Source organism: Musca autumnalis, unplaced genomic scaffold, assembly GCF_047663935.1.
Source record: "Musca autumnalis isolate F117 unplaced genomic scaffold, ASM4766393v1 scaffold_1, whole genome shotgun sequence".
In the NCBI taxonomy this organism is placed as follows: Eukaryota; Metazoa; Arthropoda; class Insecta; order Diptera; family Muscidae; genus Musca; species Musca autumnalis.
This window is the reverse complement of record NW_027411644.1, coordinates 313,319,660-313,332,426: the sequence shown is the minus strand read 5'-3', so window position 1 is coordinate 313,332,426 and position 12,767 is coordinate 313,319,660.

The following is a 12,767-nucleotide window of genomic DNA, read 5'->3' as shown; positions in this document are numbered from 1 at the left end:
AGGTGTTGGCAGTAAAACAAATTCAGAAAAGATTTGTTTGTCAGTTTTTTATAAGCATTACACGAAATGTAAGGAAAAATAAATCTTTACAATCCTGAATGGGAACTATGACAGATGGAGATAAATTCCACAATTGAACAATATATTTTTTTCTGGATGTGTTTGGTGTAAAAGACAAAATCAGTAAATATTATTAAATATGTTAACACAATTTAAAATTTAATAGAATTTGAATTGCATATCTCCCAAATCTCTTCCTTTTTAAACACTACAGCTTGAGGTCAGTTACCCTTTGCCAGCGTATGTGTATATTCGTATGTAGGTACATACATTCTATCCTTGTTAGAACTACAATTACAATCCAAACATACATTTACATATGTGTGTATATCCATATGCATGTTCATATTTATGGATTTCCATCCATACTCATGTTCATTTGTCACAATTATCTATCTCAGAAATAGCATTTATTCAATTTACGATAATTTATGACATGAATCACATGTCAATTTGCCATTAGACACCGACGACATAAAGTTACAAATGTAAATATGTCTAGAGGGCGTGCCAGACGTATTGTATTCCGGACTACAACTACTACTACACACAATTTGTCATTGCATGCCTAGTAAATTGATAGACATTACAAACTTAAATTATGTCATTTATTATTGTCTTGATCTCTTGTTGAGGTTAATTAGTTCCTCATTAGGCATTATGGACAACTGTTGACAATTGAAGAAGAAAGAACACTTTTTCAATAAAATTGAATGTATGTATAACGTTTATTGGCATTCCGTTTTGCATTATGTAAGGAGAAGAACAAATAAAAAACTACTATCGTTTATTATGTAAAGCACAAGATTTCTATTGAACACGGCGAGGACCCCAATCATTTCTCTGCAATTAAAATGTTTGTAAGGAAATTTCATTTCAAAAATTGGAAATACTCTTGATTTGCTTGTAAATTGTGGCTAAAATTTTCCTAACACGTAAAATCGGTTTGGTCCTTTATTTAGTGGCTATACAAACAGGTGAATATATCTAACAATGACCGACGTGATTGGAAATGTGACTAAATTTATCAAAATATCGGAAATCTTTAGGTAGCTGTATACTTACTCATTACTTAGCTGGCCCATTACAGAACATTTGTTCCATAGGCCGAACTAAGAAAAGACCTCCATTTCTCTCTATTTGTTGCTTCGCACTCTGAAATACCGCGCCTTTTCATCTCTTCATCCACTTGTTTGCGACAACTATTCCTTGGCCTGCCAACTCTGCGTGCACCACCAAGCGGTCCGTATTTATACGCCTTTTTAGCGGGTTCATCTTCGCTCATTCTTATGATATGGCCTAGCCAACGCATTCGCTGCATCTCGATACGTTTATCTATTCTGATGTCGTTGTATAGCAGATACAGCTCGTGGTTCATGCGAGGTCGATATTCACCCTCAACGCAGATTGGCCCGTAGAGGTCTTCTTGCGCAAGCACCCAGGCTACGGAACCATACATGAGCACGGGTAGTATCAGTGTTTTTCAGAGCGTTATTTTTGTTTGACGAGATGTGGCTTTGTTTTTAAACTGCTTACTTAAACCATCTGTTGGCCAATACAATTCTCCTTTTTATTTCACAACTGATGTCGTTTGCTGTGTTTACGGAGGTAGACGAAGTCTTTAAATACCTCAAAATTATAGGAACCAATTTCCACAGTTGGTCCGAGCTCAATGGAAGGATTGTTAAGCATCATTAACTTGGTCTTCTCACCGTTTACCGCCTGACCCACTTTAGCAGATTCTCCTTCGACCTTCATAAAGGTATCAGTTACTTATTTTACTGGTCGTCCCATGATGTCTATATCATCAGCATAAGCAAGTAACATGTGGCTATTTGTGTAGATTGTGCCATTTCTTTTGACGTTGTCCTCTCGTATAACCTTTTCCAGCAGCATGTTAAAGAGATCACACGAAAGGCTGTCTCCTTGCCTGTAACCTCTTTTGGTACAAAACTCTTCGGAGAGGTTCTTTCCCATTTTAACTGAGGATCTCGTGTCAGTTAAAGTCATTTTACAAAGATGAGCTTTGCGGGGATACCAAATTTAGACATGGCTTGGAATACCTTTGAACGCTGCTTTATAATCGACAAAAAGGTGGTAGGTGTCGATCTGCATCTCTTGGGTCTTCTCCAGGATTTACAGCAGGGTAAATATCTGGTCAATGGTGGACTTGCCAGGTTTAAAGCCCCAATTGACCATAGACTTTTCTCTTTCGCACAATATCCCTGGCACGATCTTGTAGGCAATAGGGAGTAGACTTATGCCCCTATAGTTAGAGCATACAGTCTTATCTCCTTTCTTGTGGAAGGGGCACAGGATACTCAGGTTCCAATCGTCGGGTACTCGTTCTTTCTACCAGATGGTGTTAACTAGCTGATGAATACACCTTATCAGCGTGTCGAATCCGGTTTTGAAAAGCTCTGCTGGTAAGCCATCGGCTCCTGCTGCCTTATTATTCTTCAGCCGATTTATTGCTGTCTTTACCTCATCTTGGCTGGTCGGTATACATTCAATACCATCTTCTGGGATTGTGTCTGTAGTATCTTCGTCGTCTTCGCTGCTACTGGATACCAACAGTTTTGAAAAATGTTCTTTCCATATCCTGAGCACTCTATCTATATCAGTTACCAAATTACCTTACTGGTCTCTACAGGAGGATGTGCCTGTACTAAAGCCATCAGTTTGATGCTTGACTCTTTGGTAGAATTTTCGGACTTCATCCTGGTCCATGTACATCTCGATTTTTCACACTCCCGCTTTTCCATCTCTCTGTTTTTCCTGTGGAAAAAACGTTTCACTTGAGATGAAAGAGGGGCCAAGATTAATCCTGGACTTTGCCATGTTAAAGCCGGTCAGGGCCGTTCCTTTGTATCTACGTAGCTGTATATGTATACGTCACCGTAGCTGTATATGCGACTATAAATGCAGGCTTAATGTCATGTTGGATCTATATCAAAACGTCGACGATATGGTTCATCTTCGAACTTAAGTTTGGATGAACTTTTATTCTGTGTAAAGTTTGGACAAAATCGGTTACAACATTAAAGAGTTATCGTTTCCTCTATTCACTGTCTAATATTCGCTATGATCAGCCTTATTAGGCGAACTCTGTGTTTAATAAAAACAATATTTAGTCGAATGTCAGTTTATAAAGGGTAACGATAACAAATGTATGTTTGATTCAGGCATTTCAGGATAATTTGAGTTTGGCAAAGCATGACAAAGATTCCGGACTTAATAAAATGTAAACTTAATTCTTTTCGTAAACAATTTTATATTTGTAAGTGTTTTTACTATTCATAGAGCATAATTTCTGTCTTAATTTGGCTGTACCCACTTCGACGTTTAATGTCAAATAACAAAGATATTAGGAGATGATTATTAATTATACTTAATTTACCCCGTCCGCACATTTTTAATCAAATATGTATAAGGCATGGTTCACTGTGTCGAAAGAAAATGAATGCGAACGAAAAACACCTAAACTTTGCTTTTCATGGTAATATTGACTTTGTTTCTGCTTCGAAACAACTACAAAATTTGAAAATCATACACGAGTTTAGTAGTTTTTTTTTTTCGTTTTAATTTTCGTTTGACATAGTGAAATAGGCTGTCACTTATGAAAAGTTGTTTACCTTTTTAACAAAAATAACAATTTCATTTAACTGAAACCCGCTTTATTTGGAAAACCGTGTCTTGGACACCCTAATTACCTTATCTTTAGTCAATATTCTGTCACACATTTCAATTTTAATCAAAATGGGAGACACCTACATCGCATCAAATATATTTAATCGGCCGAAAATATAAGGGACTTATGTCCAAATCAGAACGGGTTTCAATATAACATATGGCAAACTTATTTCAAAATCGGACAGAATTTGCATGTTTGGTGCAACAAATACCTCAAGTCGGATGAAAATATATATCCAAATCCGAAGCGATTTCAATATAATTTGGCAAACTTATTTCTAGATCATATCGGAACATGGAATGTAAGGAGTCTTTTTGAAATCAGAAAGCTTAATAACACCATAAAATGGATGAAAACACTTAGTATAGATATACATACTAGGAATAAGTGAAACATTGTGGGAAGAATGTGGACATTTCAAGTCAGAAAATACTTATGTGGTATACCATTCACGGAATAAAGATGGACATCACCGATAAGGCGTTGCAGTAATTATGAAAGACGGTGTAGCACGTGTTGCTGGATATGTTCCGAGGTCAGACCGAACTATGCTTGTTAAAATTAATGCTAGCCCACATAATACAAGTTTACGCCCCAACAAGTAATTCAAGTTCAGAGGAAATTGAAAAATTTTACCATGAAATGATGAAATACGTGGCATTACAGAAATATATGGACTGGGTGCAAGAAACGATAGAGGAGACAGACTATTAGAATTCTACCAAGCACACAAAATGACAGTCACAAATACCATTTTTCATCTACACCCAAGAAGCCTATATACTTGGAAATCTCCAGGAGACAATAAGGACGACATTATACGGAATCAAATCGATTATATAATAATGTACAGCCGATATTGCACAAAAAAAAAAAAAAAACAAAATGCTCGACGTTCCCAGGAGCAGACGTTCCGTCTGACTAAAACCTCTTGATGGCTAATTTAATCTGGACGAAAATTAACGTTGAAAAACTTAAAGACCCTTCAATAAAAAGAGATACAAAAGAGCGGGTAAACTCCTCACTGGAGTACATCGATAGAGAAGACCTTGAAAACATTTAGAATGATATAAAATGGAAAATTAATGCAATAACAAAAAATAGCTTAGGAAATCAACCCCAACCAAAATAAGAAGAATGGGTTACTGACGAAATTAGAGAGCTTCGTCTAGAACGAAGTAAATATCGAAACAACAATTTTGAAAGATACTGGGAAATGCAACTAGAATAGCAAAAAATGAAATGCTGCAACAGAAGTGCCAAGAAATCGAAATGTTGCGAAGGCTGCCTTATAATCGAAAAAAAGGTGGTAAGTGTCGATCTGCATCTCTTGCGGCAGGGTAAATATCTGGTCAATGGTGGACTTGCCAGGTCTAAAGCCGCATCGGTAGGGTCCAATTATTTTATTGCCATAGGCTTTAGTCGTTCGCATAATATCCCTGAAACTATCTTGTAGGCAATAGGGAGAAGACTTATGCCTCTATAGTTAGAGCATACAGTCTTGTCTCCTTTCTTGTTGACGGGACGCAGGATACCCAGGTTTCTTTGTTTTTTATACACTCAGCCTTTAGGCTAGAAAGGGTATATACACTTTCATACGGGCAAAATGTGCCTCATCGAAATAATGGTTTTAGACCCCAAATATGTTTGGACGAAATGAGTTTCAGACAATTTGGAGTTGATTTAGCAATGTACGTCTGTCTGTCTGGCTGGCTGGTTGGAGCGCTCGATAACTCTCGAAGGGATGAACCGATTAAAATTTTGGCTTTCGTAATATTTTGTCCAAACTTAGTTTAAGTATGAAGATGAGCTATATCGGTCCACTCCGGTACCTCCCCCACAAAAGTTCCAAAATGTTCGGAAAATTTGTGGGCGCGATAATTCTTGAAGGGAGTAACCGATTTGGTCCATACTTTGCACATCGTGAAATTTCTACCAGACTTAGATGAGGTTCCAATATGGACTCAATCGGCCCACTCCTTCGGGTACCTCCCACACAAAATTTGACTTTTGTTGCTGCAACTTGTATTCACTTCTCCATATACGAAGGTATAAGTTTCATCAGGGGCAAGTCCATACTTCCCGAGAAAATGGCCGGAAAGGTGCAAAATGCCCCTATGACACCTTGTGTAGTGGTAGGAGCGCAAGATAACTTTCGAACAGATCTGTCGATTCGGTCCAAAATTTGGCCTTCGTAATATTTTATTAAAATATAGTTTAAATTCGAAGATGGGCTATATCGGTCCACTCCTTCAGGTACCTCCCCCACAAAACTTCAGAAAGGATCGAAAAAAATTAGCGCACGATAACTCTTGAAGGGAGTGACCGATGTAATCCATACTTTGCACATCCTAACATATCTACCAGATATAGATCAGGTTCGAATATGGACTAAATTTGTCTACTCCTTATGGTACCTCTCACACAAAATTTCGGATAAGTTCACTTTAAGACCTGCTCTCGAATTACTTTGATTTTTGTTCAAGTGATTTGCATTCGCTACCTCCGTTACGGCGGCAAAAGTTTTTTCAGGGGCAAGTCCATATTTCTTAAAAAAAAAGCCGGAAATGTGTAAAAAATCCCTATGTCACCATATGTGGCGGTCGGAGAACACAATAACTCTCGAACTGTTCAACCGATTTGGTCAAACATTTGGTCTTCGTCATATTATATCCAAACTTAGTCACATGGGCAATACCGGTCAACAACTTTCGGTACTTCTCCCCAATATTTAAAAAAATATTACTTTGGATCTCCTAATATTTTATCAAAATTTAGTTTAACTTCTAAAATGGCCCATATCGGTCCTCCCTAAGAGTACCTTCCCTACAAAAGTTCAACATTTGTGTCTTAGTGCAGTTAATTCCTATTCCACATTGTTGTCGGCAAGTTCAAATTATCAAATGAACATTCGATCTGTCCGGAGGTAAAAGTTTCGCTTCACATTGGCTGAGGGTATATATCTGTCGGCAAAGCCGACTGACACTTTTTTACTTGTTTTTAACAAAAAGGTCCCGGCCGACTATGAGCGTTGAACACACAACCCTCTGATTTGTAGAAGGACGCACACGCTCTGTGCCACCGTACTTATAACTTTGTAAGGAGTAATATAAGTAGTTATTTTTTACATCGAAACATCTTTTCGCCAGACTTTTCAGCACCTTTTTGGCAATCAGACTCTGGCACGAGGTCTCATTGGGATTTTATGGGACTGAGCTTGGCTATGTCTTTTTCCAGAAATTCCTTTGAGAACTGCACCATGCATTTTATGACCTTGTCAACGATGCACGGCGCTAGAGTCGTAATGGGACACAGGAGAATGTTTGTTTGTAAAAACAAGTTCCATAACTTGTTCGGACAACTTAGCTCCTATTTTAGCCATTGTGTTATAGTGATATGGGACATCGCTAAAAGGTGAAAAGTGGACGATTGTTGTTTTGAGAAATTTGTGGCCCTTGTCCGCCTCATCCCGTTTGTGTACCGTACCATTTGAAGCATTCTTGGGAATTTTGCCAGGAATAAACATTTCGTTTTGGTACAAGAAGAACTTCGTTCGAACTGTTTTATGTTGGTATCCGTAGGTTGTCCATCATTTAACCACTTATAGAGACCCTGAACGTGAATTAACTTACTAGAGATTACGAGAAAACCATGTTAAACTAGGGAGTCGACTCGGTAGCCGACTGAACTTATTAGCATGTGCAAATGTGTTCATATTAGTAAATAATATCTCTACTCTTAGGTAATAGCAAAACAATTACGAATTTCAGATTTTCTTATGTACTGTTACATACATATATATACGCATATACATATATCAAGTGACAAATTCTATATTGAAAACTTCCTTCTTTTAATTTTCAGTTACTAACAAGTCAAAAACTTTATCAGATCTCAATTAATATGTTAGAATTTCTATTATTATTGATGACTTCGAGAACATTAGCCTGTGCGTGTAGACGACTTTCTGTGGGCCTTTACATAACGGCAAGTGAATAAAGACTTTGTCACAGTTTTACTACCGCCTCAGAAATATTGAGGACATTTTATGATGTTCTCTCTCTATTCCCAAATAACTTGAACTTTGTGTCATTAATGGCATAAACTTAAAGTTTTCTTTCTACATTCCATCTCCAAACTGAATGGTCAGACTGGAATAAAAATTCTGTAAAGAAGAAGAAAAATAACTGTTGTTAACTTTCCTGTCAAATTGTGGCGATTTATGTGCAAAGTTTTTTGACAATTCTTAAATAAAAGAAAAACTGAACGAAAACGAAGAACACGTTAACAACGGTAAAAGAAAAATTACACTTTTCAGTCTTGGGGATATATATTTTTTCATTTAACAGTTTCCAAGAAGTTCAATCAAAAATAATCATTTTCTGCCTGCCCCCTCCATCATCCCTTGGGCAACAAACAGAAATTGTATGCACATTATTTGAAATGAAATAATAGTAGGGAAAGTAAAAACGAAACGAAATTGTAAAATAGTTGAAATTATTTTCATGATAACAAATTTGAAAGAAACAAAATCCAAAATGAAAAAAAAACTCTCTCACACATAGCAATGAGTTTTAATTAAAAAGTTCCTTCTTCCACATGACGGCTGCAGCCTGCCAGCATTACATTTCAAAAATATCAAAAACTTTTTTGAGTTTGGCATTCGTTTCTTTCCTCCCTCTTTATCAATTTCATTCGGTTTCATATCAGCTATAACTGATATAATCATCAATTGATTAACTCTGACTTATACAGAAGTTCTCAGGGGCATTATGTGCCGCCTCATCATAAATTGCACAAGATTCCTTTTCTGCATTTCTTTGCCATTTTAGCGGTAAGAAAGCTCTTATTGGTTGCTAGTTCAAGCAGTGCATCAGTTCATTTAAAGTTTTGTTCTTTTTTTCATATTTTCGTAGAAAAAAACTTTTGCAAGATTCCCTTTAAAAATGTTCCGTAATACGAAAAACTAAAGAAATGCTGAAAACAAAGATATTCCTTTATAATCAATCATTTTCCTTGGCTTTTTGTTTTCGGGGCATATGTTGCATTCATTCACTGAAGTGGCCTTAAGTAATATGTGAATGAAACTTTTGTTCTCCATACCTTTCATCGGTTTCCTCAAAGCAAGCTATGAATCTGACATAATCAATTTTCAGGGAAAATTGTGCATATATTTAAATAAAAGTTGAGAGTTTCTCGGCAAACAATTTTGCACATAAAATGCAAGTAATAATACGATTTTTTAACTGCATATATTTTCAAGTAATTTCCAGCAAGCAACTCTCAAAGCTGTTGCAGTGAATTCCAAAAGAACTATAGAATAGAATTTACTTTACTTCGCGTGGAAATTCTTACTAAAGAGCGACATAATGCGATTAAAGTGAAAAGTATCTACTTGTGATTTCATTGCAATACTAACAGCAATAAAAATTCAGTTTTTAAAATAACTCAGAGTAGTTTTAAATAAAACCATGCGAGGCTACTCTATAATTACCAACAAAACGTAGCACACGAGATAGGACAAGAACAAACAATACGGAAGTGCTAACAACCCGAGATGAATGAATTGCGTTGATGAACTGAATGGTTTACGAGTCGAGCTGAATAAGATAAAACAAAGAAAAAACAAGTGAGAACGACGTTCGAACTTTTTATATCTTCCACACCAGTTCTATTGAATAAAAAATCGAATCGAAATATGGATCTGCATTGACAAATTTCTGGGGGAACATTTTGTGCTTTCAAAATACCAAAAAACTTCCGTGGGTGCTATCAAAACGTGGACCAATACTGACACATTTTTAGGGAAAAGTTTTGTAGAACCAACAAATACTTTATACCAACTTCTACCATATCCGTTTAGAAGCACCATTGAAGACTTCATATAGTTCTTTCTTAAATATTGCGTGCTGTATCTTGATTTCAACAGAGTCTCTACCAATATTTTGGTGTGTTACAAACGGAATGAGAAATTTAATATACCCTCCATATTATGGTGGAGGTTTTAAAAAGCCGATGGTTTATGATCCGAGCTAAATAAGGATGGATGCGACAAGCATTAGTGTTGTTACTTATTAGCAACCTCCTAGCAATGGTTGCCTCGGATAATGTTGATTGGAACATTTGATAGATTTTGGGTAGTAATTCGGAGCATTTGAGAGCTCTTGGGTTGCCATTCAGAGCTACAGATAGTTCTTGGAAATCTTCTGCTCCGGACATTTTACTACTGGGCCAGAGATTAGTCCATGATTAAGAAATAAATGAACAGATTTTACACACAGGGCCTTGCATAGCAGATATTTTGGATCTACTTAAAGGGATATCACTCTTCACAGCGAAGTGAAGTGGTGTGGGGTGACAGAGAAACTTCAAGTCGTCTATCCAGCTTGTTTCCTTAATCACAGTTTTATCATTGCTAAAGCCTGATTTAATTAGTCATAATTGCTCAACAAATTCTGCACAAAGAAGTACTCCATGTTTGGTGATTTAGTCGACCCATGTAGCACATCTTCCATGACAATGCCAGGAACTCGATCAAGCACCATATGAAGAGATGAGCTTGGGTGCGGGGTAACCTTTAAATTCAAGCATTTACAGCTTTTTGTACCGGCAACAATCATCATAATTTATCCTCAGAAGTTGAACTCATCTAACACCTCTGGAAACCATCTTCGATAGTTTGAGCTTTCCTATCTTTCAATTTAACTCAGTTAAATTTATAGCTAAGATTCGTTGTTGAGGAGCACCGTCCTGTATTCAAAACTCTTAAGGTGTTTGCCATCTGAAGTCATGCATCAATTCACCAGATAAAGCGTATGGTAAGCACTCATTCACCCGAGAAACTTCCTCGTATATAGCCTGGTGGATTGTTGTCTCACATGGGGTTGGGATTTCAATGCACTCAGCAGAATGCACGCCGTTGCTGCTTTGTGGAAATACAGTTTTGAGCTTATAACAAAACGTGATGCAATGCCTGTTAGGTTATGATTACGGTGAGCAATAGTTTTGGGTGAAAATAGCATGCACATGGTAGAAACCAAATCTACTTTTCATTTTCAAAATTAAAAAAAAACTTAAAAACTTGGGTTTGGGCGTTAAAAACTTGGGTTTGGGCGTTAAAAACTTGGCTTTGGGCGTCGGGTTAGTAACCCTCTCCTAGAAAAAAACAGCCTACTATGAAAAAACGAAAAAATAGAAAAACAAACCCAAAGTTGACGAACCCCGCAAACGTCTCAAGGACCATGATCTGCGAATCTGCACCTGGAATGTTCGCACTCTTTATAGAGAAGGTGCAGTCTTCGCATTGGCAGACGTACTTGAAAAGTACAAGGCCGATATTACTGCCATACAGGAAATACGATGGATTGGGAAAGGCGTCATAACAACACCTAAAGATGACGCACTGTATTATAGCTGCCATGACGTAAAGCATGAGTTTGGTTGCGGATTCGTAGTTAGTCGGAGACTAAAACATCTGGTATCCAGCTTCACCCCAGTGAATGAAAGACTTGCTGCAATTCGAATAAAAGCTAAATTCTTCAACATCAGCTTTACTTGTGCTCATGCTCCCACCGAAGAAAAGGACGAACAGACCAAAGATATATTTTACGAGCGCTTAGAAGAAACATATGACCGTTGCCCTGCCCATGACATTAAAATCATTCTAGGCGATTTTAATGCCAAAGGAAAGGAGAATATCTTTGGCCCAACAGTCGGGAAATTCCGTCTCCACAGTGAAACATCTACAAATGGAATGAGGCTGATAGACTTCTCAGCGGCAAAAAACATAGTAGTTAGCAGTACCAGATTCAATCATCTCGATATTCATTAGGGCACCTGGCTGTCTCCAGATAAAATAACAAGTAATCAAATTGATCATGTTGTGATAGATGGAAGACATTCATCGAGTGTGTTGGATGTACGATCGTTCCGAGGCGCAAACATTGATTCGGACCACTACCTTGTTGCAGCAAAGGTACGTACCCGTCTAAACGTTGCAAATAAAGCACGAACAGACACAACGCGGAAGTTGGACATCTATAGGCTGCAATCACAACAGATAGCCACAGCATATTCCACTCAACTGGCCCAACTGCTTAATCAAAGCACTCCTCGTCCCGATAACATAACAACACAATGGCAAAATATTGCCGACTCCATGCAAACAGCCGCAAAATCCATACTTGGATACCAGGGACCTCCACAAAGGAATTCATGGTATGATCAGGAGTGTCGTGTTGCTACCGAGGAGAAAACTGCGGGATATAGAGCTACTTTACAATCAGTAGCAACGAGAGAGATATCGGGAGAAAAAGAGAGAAGAAAAACTAATTTTCCGCAAGAAAAAGAGAGAAATGGAAAAGCAGGAGTGTGAAAAAATCGAGATGTACAGGAGCCAGAATTAAGTCCGAAAATTCTATCAAAGAGTGAAACATCAAACAGATGGCTTTGTTACAGGCACCTTCTCCTGTAGAGACCAGCAAGGTAATCTGGTAACAGATACAGATCTGGTAACATATAAAGATAGCGTGCTCCGGATATGGAAGGAACATTTCTCCAATCTGCTGGTGTCCAATAGTAGCGAAGACGATGATACCACGGATCCAATCCCAGAAGATGGTATTGAATGTTTACCGCCCGGTCAAGATAAGGTAAAAACAGTAATCAACCGACTGAAGAATAATAAAGCAGCAGCCGATGGCTTACCAACCGAGCTGTTTAAAACCGGAGGCGACGCGCTGATAAGGTGTATCCATCAGCTAGTCAGCACCATCTGAGAGGAAGAACGCGTACCCGACGATTGAAACCTGAGCATCCTGTGTCCCGTCCACAAGAAAGGAGATAAGACTGTATGCTCCAACTATAGGGGCATAAGTCTTCTCCCTATTGCCTATATGATAGTGTCAGTGAAATTGTGTGAACGACTAAAGCCAATGGTCAACGAAATAATTGGACCATACCAATGTGGCTTTAGACCTGACAAGTCCACTATTGAAAGGATATTTACCCTCCG